At 35.5% G+C, this 6,616-nt stretch overlaps 1 non-coding gene across 1 annotated transcript; it reads right to left on the minus strand.

Annotated features, from left to right (window-relative positions):
• Positions 1-222: 222 nt before the first annotated feature.
• On the minus strand, positions 223-329 carry LOC113864006. Its single transcript, XR_003504615.1, has one exon. It is a non-coding gene; the product is annotated as a small nucleolar RNA R71 (small nucleolar RNA).
• Between the last annotated feature and the right edge of the window lie 6,287 nt (positions 330-6,616).

Genomic DNA, 6,616 nt, shown 5'->3' on the forward strand with positions numbered 1-6,616 from the left:
TCTGATGATCCTAATCTGCATATTTCTAATTTTCTGCAGTTGTGTGATACTATAAGGATGAATGGAGTAAGTAAAGATGCTATAAGATTGAGGCTATTTCCATTTTCTTTAAGAGACAAAGCCAAATGTTGGTTACAAGCACAGCCTCAGGGAAGTATCACCACATGGACTGAACTTGTGAATAAATTTTTAACAAAATATTTTCCTCCCTCAAAAGCTGCTAAGCTGAGAGGAGAAATAACATCTTTTGTGCAGCAGGAAGGAGAATCACTTTATGAAGCATGGGAAAGATATAAAGAGTTGCTGAGAAGATGTCCACATCGTTGTATTCCAAAATGGATGCAGCTGGAAACTTTTTATAATGGAATGAATGTAGTAACTAGAACTATGATTGATGCAGCTGCAGGAGGATCTTTGAGCATTAAATCCTTGAAAGAAGCCCAAAGAATCATTGAGATGATGGCTTCATCTATGTATCAGAATTCCAACTTGAGGAATACAAGAAGAGGCAATGAATATGAAGTAAAGATGATGGAAACTTTTCTTGCACAGAATCAGTTGCAAAACCAATTATTTTTTTTATCAAATAGCAGCTTTGACTCAGCAGATTAATAATTTGCAGACTATAAATGTGGTAATAAGTCAGTTGACATGCAATTTTTGTGAAGGGAATCATGCTAATGGTGCATGTGATGTACCTACCCCTGAACCATAAGAGCAAGTCAATTATATGGGGAATTATCAAAGACAGCAACAATCTTATCCTCAACAATCATTTCCTCCTGGATTTCAGTATTCTAATAATAGGAATCAACAATTTTATAAATGGAATCCTCAGAATTCTGCAATGAAAAGCACTAATACATCTCTTCCATTTTCAAATGCAGGAAATCACCAACAACAGCAATACTTTCAAGGAATTTCTTCTACTCAACCTCAAAGGAGTCAACATTCAGCTAGACCAATGAGTGAAAGAATGAATGATATTGAGGAAACAATGTTACAATTCATGAAAGTCACTCAATCCAGCATCAAGAATCAAGAAGTTTCTATGAAGAAGTTAGAAACTCAAATTGGACAGCTGGCTGAACAATTAATAAGCAGAGATGAAGGAAGATTTCCAAGAAACACAGTGGTGAATCCAAAGGAACAATGTCAAGCTATAGTTACAAGAAGTGGAGCTGTTGTAGCCAGTGCAAAACCAGCTGAAAAGAAATTGAATAATGTTACAGCAGAAAAGCAAGTAGAAAATGCACTAGAGGAAAGAGATTTAAAAGATGAATTGCAGCAAGGGAACTTCAAGCTACTAACGAGAGAACATTCAGAAAAGAATGAAAAAGTTCATAAAAGTTCTAAAAGAAAGACAAAGAAGCAATTATTTGAGGACACTTACAAGCCAATTGATCCAGAAAAATATAAGAGACTGCCTTATCCTTAAAGAGTGCAAAATCCTAAGCAACAGGAGCAATTTGAGAGGTTTCTAAACATGTTCAAAAAGCTGCAAATTAACATCCTATTTGCTGAAGCTTTGGAGCAAATGCCATCTTATGCCAAATTCATGAAGGAACTACTCTCCAAGAAAAGGAAGTTAGAACATGATAAGACTGTACCCTTGACAGAGGAGTGCAGTGCTATTCTTAGAAGAAAACTTCCTCAAAAATTAAAAGACCCAGGATCCTTTAGCATACCTTGTGAAATAGGAAATTGTACTGTGGGAAAAGCATTGTGTGATTTGGGGGCAAGCATTAATTTGATGCCATTAGCCATTATGAAGAAATTGGGGATAGAAGAAGTGAAACCAACCAACATTACATTGCAATTAGCTGATAGATCATATACTTATCCATATGGAGTAGTAGAGGATTTTTTGGTTAAGGTTGACAAATTTATTTTTCCTGCAGATTTTGTCATATTGGACATGGAGGTAGATGCAAACATACCATTAATCTTGGGCAGACCTTTCCTTGCAACTGGACGAGCTTTCATTGATGTGCAAAAAGGAGAGTTAATGCTTAGAGTTCAAGAGGAAAAGGTAATATTTAATGTATTTGAAGCTTTGAAATATCCAATTGATGATAACACATGTATGAGAGTAGATACATTGGATTCTATGATCACTCCTTATTCTTTGAATGGATTTGATGAAATTTCTGTGTTGAGAGAAACCATAGCTATAGGAAATACTAAACCTGTGCATTTTGAAGATGAAAACGTATTTGAAATGGAGCAGCAATTGGAAGCTCTACCTATTTTAATACCTGCAGAAGAATCGATCAAAGAGGAGTTGAAAAATGAAGGAAAAGAAGAGAAAAGTCAGAAGCTGGAATTAAAGCAACTTCCATCTCACTTGAGATATGCATTCTTGGATCATAAACATGAAAATCCAGTTATCATAAGCAATGAACTCAAGGAAGAAGAGGAGGAGAAGTTGCTGAGAATTTTGAGAACTCATAAATCAGCAATAGGGTGGAACATTTCAGATTTAAAAGGTATAAATCTAGCCTTTTGTAAGCACAGAATTTTATTTGAAGAAAATTTTAAACGGGTTGTGCAGTCTCAAAGAAGATTAAACTCTGCCATGAAGGAAGTGGTAAGGAAGGAAGTCATTAAACTATTAGATGCAGGGATCATATATCCTATTTCAGACAGCAATTGGGTAAGTCTTGTGCAAGTGGTACCTAAAAAGGGTGGAATGATTGTAGTACCAAATGAAAAGAATGAGTTGATACCCACAAGGACTTTCATAGGATGGAGGATGTGTATAGATTATAGAAAGCTAAATGATGCAACCAGAAAAGATCATTTTCCTCTACCTTTTGCAGACCAAATGCTAGAAAGGTTAGCTGGACATGCATTTTACTGCTTTTTAGATGGATATTCTGGCTATAACCAAATTGATGTAGATCCAATTGATCAAGAAAAAACTGCTTTTACTTGTCCCTTTGGAATATTTGCATATAGAAGAATGCCTTTTGGGCTGTGTAATGCTCCAGCTACATTTCAAAGGTGCATGTTAGCTATTTTTTCTGACTTGGTTGAGAAAATAATTGAGGTATTGATGGATGATTTTTCTGTTTTTGGGAATTCATTTGATGATTGTTTATCTAATTTGTCCATTGTTTTGCAGAGATGTCAAGACACCAACTTGGTGTTGAATTGGGAGAAATGTCACTTTATGGTGCAAGAAGAAATAGTGCTTGGCCATAAGATTTCAATTAGAGGGATGGAGGTTGATCAAGCTAAAATAGAAGTGATTAGTAAATTACCTCCACCTGTGAATGTGAAAGGAATTAGAAGTTTCTTAGGCCATGCTGGGTTTTATAGGAGGTTCATTAAAGATTTTTCTAAAATTGCCAAACCTCTTAGTGACTTGCTTGTAAAGGATGCAACATTTGTATTTGATGAATCTTATATGCATGTTTTTACTGTTTTAAAAGAAAAACTGATTTCTGCTCCAATTCTTGTTAAACCTGACTGGACTGTACCATTTGAGCTAATGTGTGATGCAAGTGACAATGCAGTGGGTGCTGTATTAGGACAAAGAAAAGATAAAAGACTACATGTGATTTACTATGCTAGTAGAGTCCTAAACTCTGCACAGATTAATTACACAACCACTGAAAAAGAGTTGCTTGCTATAATATTTGCTTTTGATAAATTCAGGTCTTATTTAGTAGGGTCCAAGGTTATGGTATATACTAACCATGCTGCTCTGAAATATTTGTTTTCTAAGTAGGATGCTAAACCAAGACTGCTGAGATGGATTCTACTACTTCAAGAATTTGAGTTAGAAATTCGAGATAAGAAAGGAAAAGAGAATGGTGTTGCAGACCATCTATCCAGAATTCCATTGGACACAATGCCATCAGATTACTTGGATATTAATGAAGAATTTCCTGATGAAAAGCTGCTAACTGTGGATGAATTACCTTGGTTTGCTGATATAGCGAATTTTAAGGCCACTCAACACATTCCAAAGAGAATGAATTGGCAGCAAAGAAAGAAATTTCTTCTTGACAACAAGTTCTATATTTGGGAAGATCCTCATCTATTCAAAATTGGAGTAGATGGCATTTTGAGAAGATGTATTCCACAGAAAGAACAAGCGGATATCCTATGGCATTGCCACAATTCAGATTATGGAGGCCATCATGGTGGATCAAGAACAGCTACCAAAGTATTACAAGATGGATTTTTCTGGCCTACATTATTCAGAGATGCAAAAATTTATGTAAAAAACTGTGATAAATGCCAAAGAGTTGGTAACATTTCCAGAAGACATGAGATGCCTTTGAACAATATCTTGGAGGTGGAACTGTTTGATGTATGAGGAATAGACTTTATGGGACCCTTCCAACTTCTTTTTCTCATGAGTACATACTTGTGGCAGTGGATTATGTGTCTAAATAGGTGGAAGCTATACCAACCAGAACAAACGAAGCCAAAGTGGTGATTTCCTTCATAAAGAAAAACATTTTTTCAAGATTTGGAGTGCCAAGAATTCTGATTAGTGATGGAGGATCACACTTCTGCAATAAATACCTTGATAATGTTCTGTATAAGTATGGAGTAAAACACAGAGTAGCAACTCCTTATCATCCTCAAACAAGTGGACAAGTGAAAATTTCAAACAGAGAAATCAAGAAGATCTTAGAGAAAGTAGTCAGTAACTCAAGAAAAGATTGGTCAAGGAAGCTTGATGATACATTATGGGCATACAGAACTGCATTCGAAACACCAATTGGTATGTCACCATATCAATTAGTGTTTGGGAAATCATGTTATCTTCCTGTGGAACTTGAACATAGAGCATATTGGGCTACTAAATGGCTGAATTTTGATTCAACCAAGGCTGGAGAAAAGAGAGTGCTATAGCTACATGAACTAGAGGAATTCAGACAATTTGCATATGAAAATGTAAAACTGTATAAAGAAAGGACTAAAAGAATACATGACAGATTCATCCTGTAGAGAGAATTCAGACCAGGGCAGCTAGTTCTACTATTCAACTCTAGATTGAAGTTGTTCCCTGGAAAACTCAAGTCTAGATGGTCAGGACCTTTTATGGTAAAAGAAGTATCTCCCTTTGGTGCTGTGTTACTTGAAGATCAGAGAGAAGGGAGAAAGTTTAAAGTCAATGGCCAAAGACTGAAGATTTACAATGGAGGAGAATTCAATAGGAACACTTTTTGCATTAACTTGGTTTCTTAGCAGTGAGGAACATTTAACGTCAAGCTAGTGACGTTAAAAGAGCGCTTTATGAGAGGCAACTCACATTTCTGAACCATTTTTACTCTATTTGCATTTTACTTAAACTTTTGTTAATTCTTTATTTCAATTTCTGCAATTTTCTGATTTTAGATTCTGTTTTATATGTGTTTTAGGAATAATGTGTTGATTCAATGAAGGCTCATGTTGTGGATGCATAAATGAGATGATTGAAATTGAATGCATAAGGCAATTAAGTTTCTAAGGAGCTTTGAATAACAAAAGGAGTCACTATTTTGCAGAAAAGTGATCACGCAGAGCTTCAATTACAGGGTTCCATTCTAAACAATCACTTTTCATGATGAAAATGATCACGCAGAAGAGCAAGGAACAACACCCTTCTTTGGAACAATCACTTTTGCTGATGAAAGTGAACACACAGAACCCTTTGGAAGACACCCTTGTCTGGAACAATCACTTTTCCCAGTGAAAGTAACCACACCCAGGCTTAAATAGAGGTAATGTGATGCGCGTAGTTACTTTTTCCAATAATAGTGATCACGCGCATGAGTAATGTGTAGTTACAAGTTAAGGTTGATGTGCGTTACCACTTTTTCTAGGAATAGTAATCACGCAGAAGGATACTACCTGCGCGTGATCACTTTTTCCAGAAAAAGTGAACACGCGCAGCTCATTTCAAATTACTCAATGCAAAGCCCTCTGGAACGTTCACTATTTCTAGCAATAGTGAACACGCACATGCTATTTACCCTCAAAGTGTTCACTTTTGCCAGCAATAGTGAACACGCACACAACATCATCTCTACCGCTTCCATTTTTTTTGAAAAAAGTGGCCATGTGCAGTAAGCGTGTTCATTAAAATGCATAAAAGGAACCACGCAAAGCCATTTTCATAATCTTAAATCTTCATTTCTTCATCTCATTTCTCAAATTCTTGATCTTTCTGACCTTTTGCTGAACGAAATTTGTTTTTAAGCAATCAATTGAAGTTTATTCTGCACATTTCTCCAAATCCAGGTCAGTATTCTACTTCTCTGATTTAGAAATTAGGGTTCTTCATTTTGCAGAATTGTGGAAAACACTGAGTAATGGAAAAATAGAAATTTTCTTGTTAATAACTAATCTGAATATGCAATTACAAGGCAATGTAGAGTAATTCTCACTTCAATTGATAGATTTTTAGATGGAAAAAGACCTACATTGACAGATTGCATGAGTTAACCTTAGGACTTAAAGTGAAAAATAGTTAGGAAGAAATTTCTGCATAAATGTAACTCTTGAACTCTAGCATTTTGCATTCAAAATCATGAATATCTGAGTTTAAATGCCTCAAGGAACCATATTCTGCATTGTTATGATATTTTTATGTTCTATATTGTTCATATTT

This window comes from Abrus precatorius, unplaced genomic scaffold (genome assembly GCF_003935025.1).
Source record: "Abrus precatorius isolate BTA unplaced genomic scaffold, Abrus_2018 Scaffold3, whole genome shotgun sequence".
NCBI lineage: Eukaryota > Viridiplantae > Streptophyta > Magnoliopsida > Fabales > Fabaceae > Abrus > Abrus precatorius.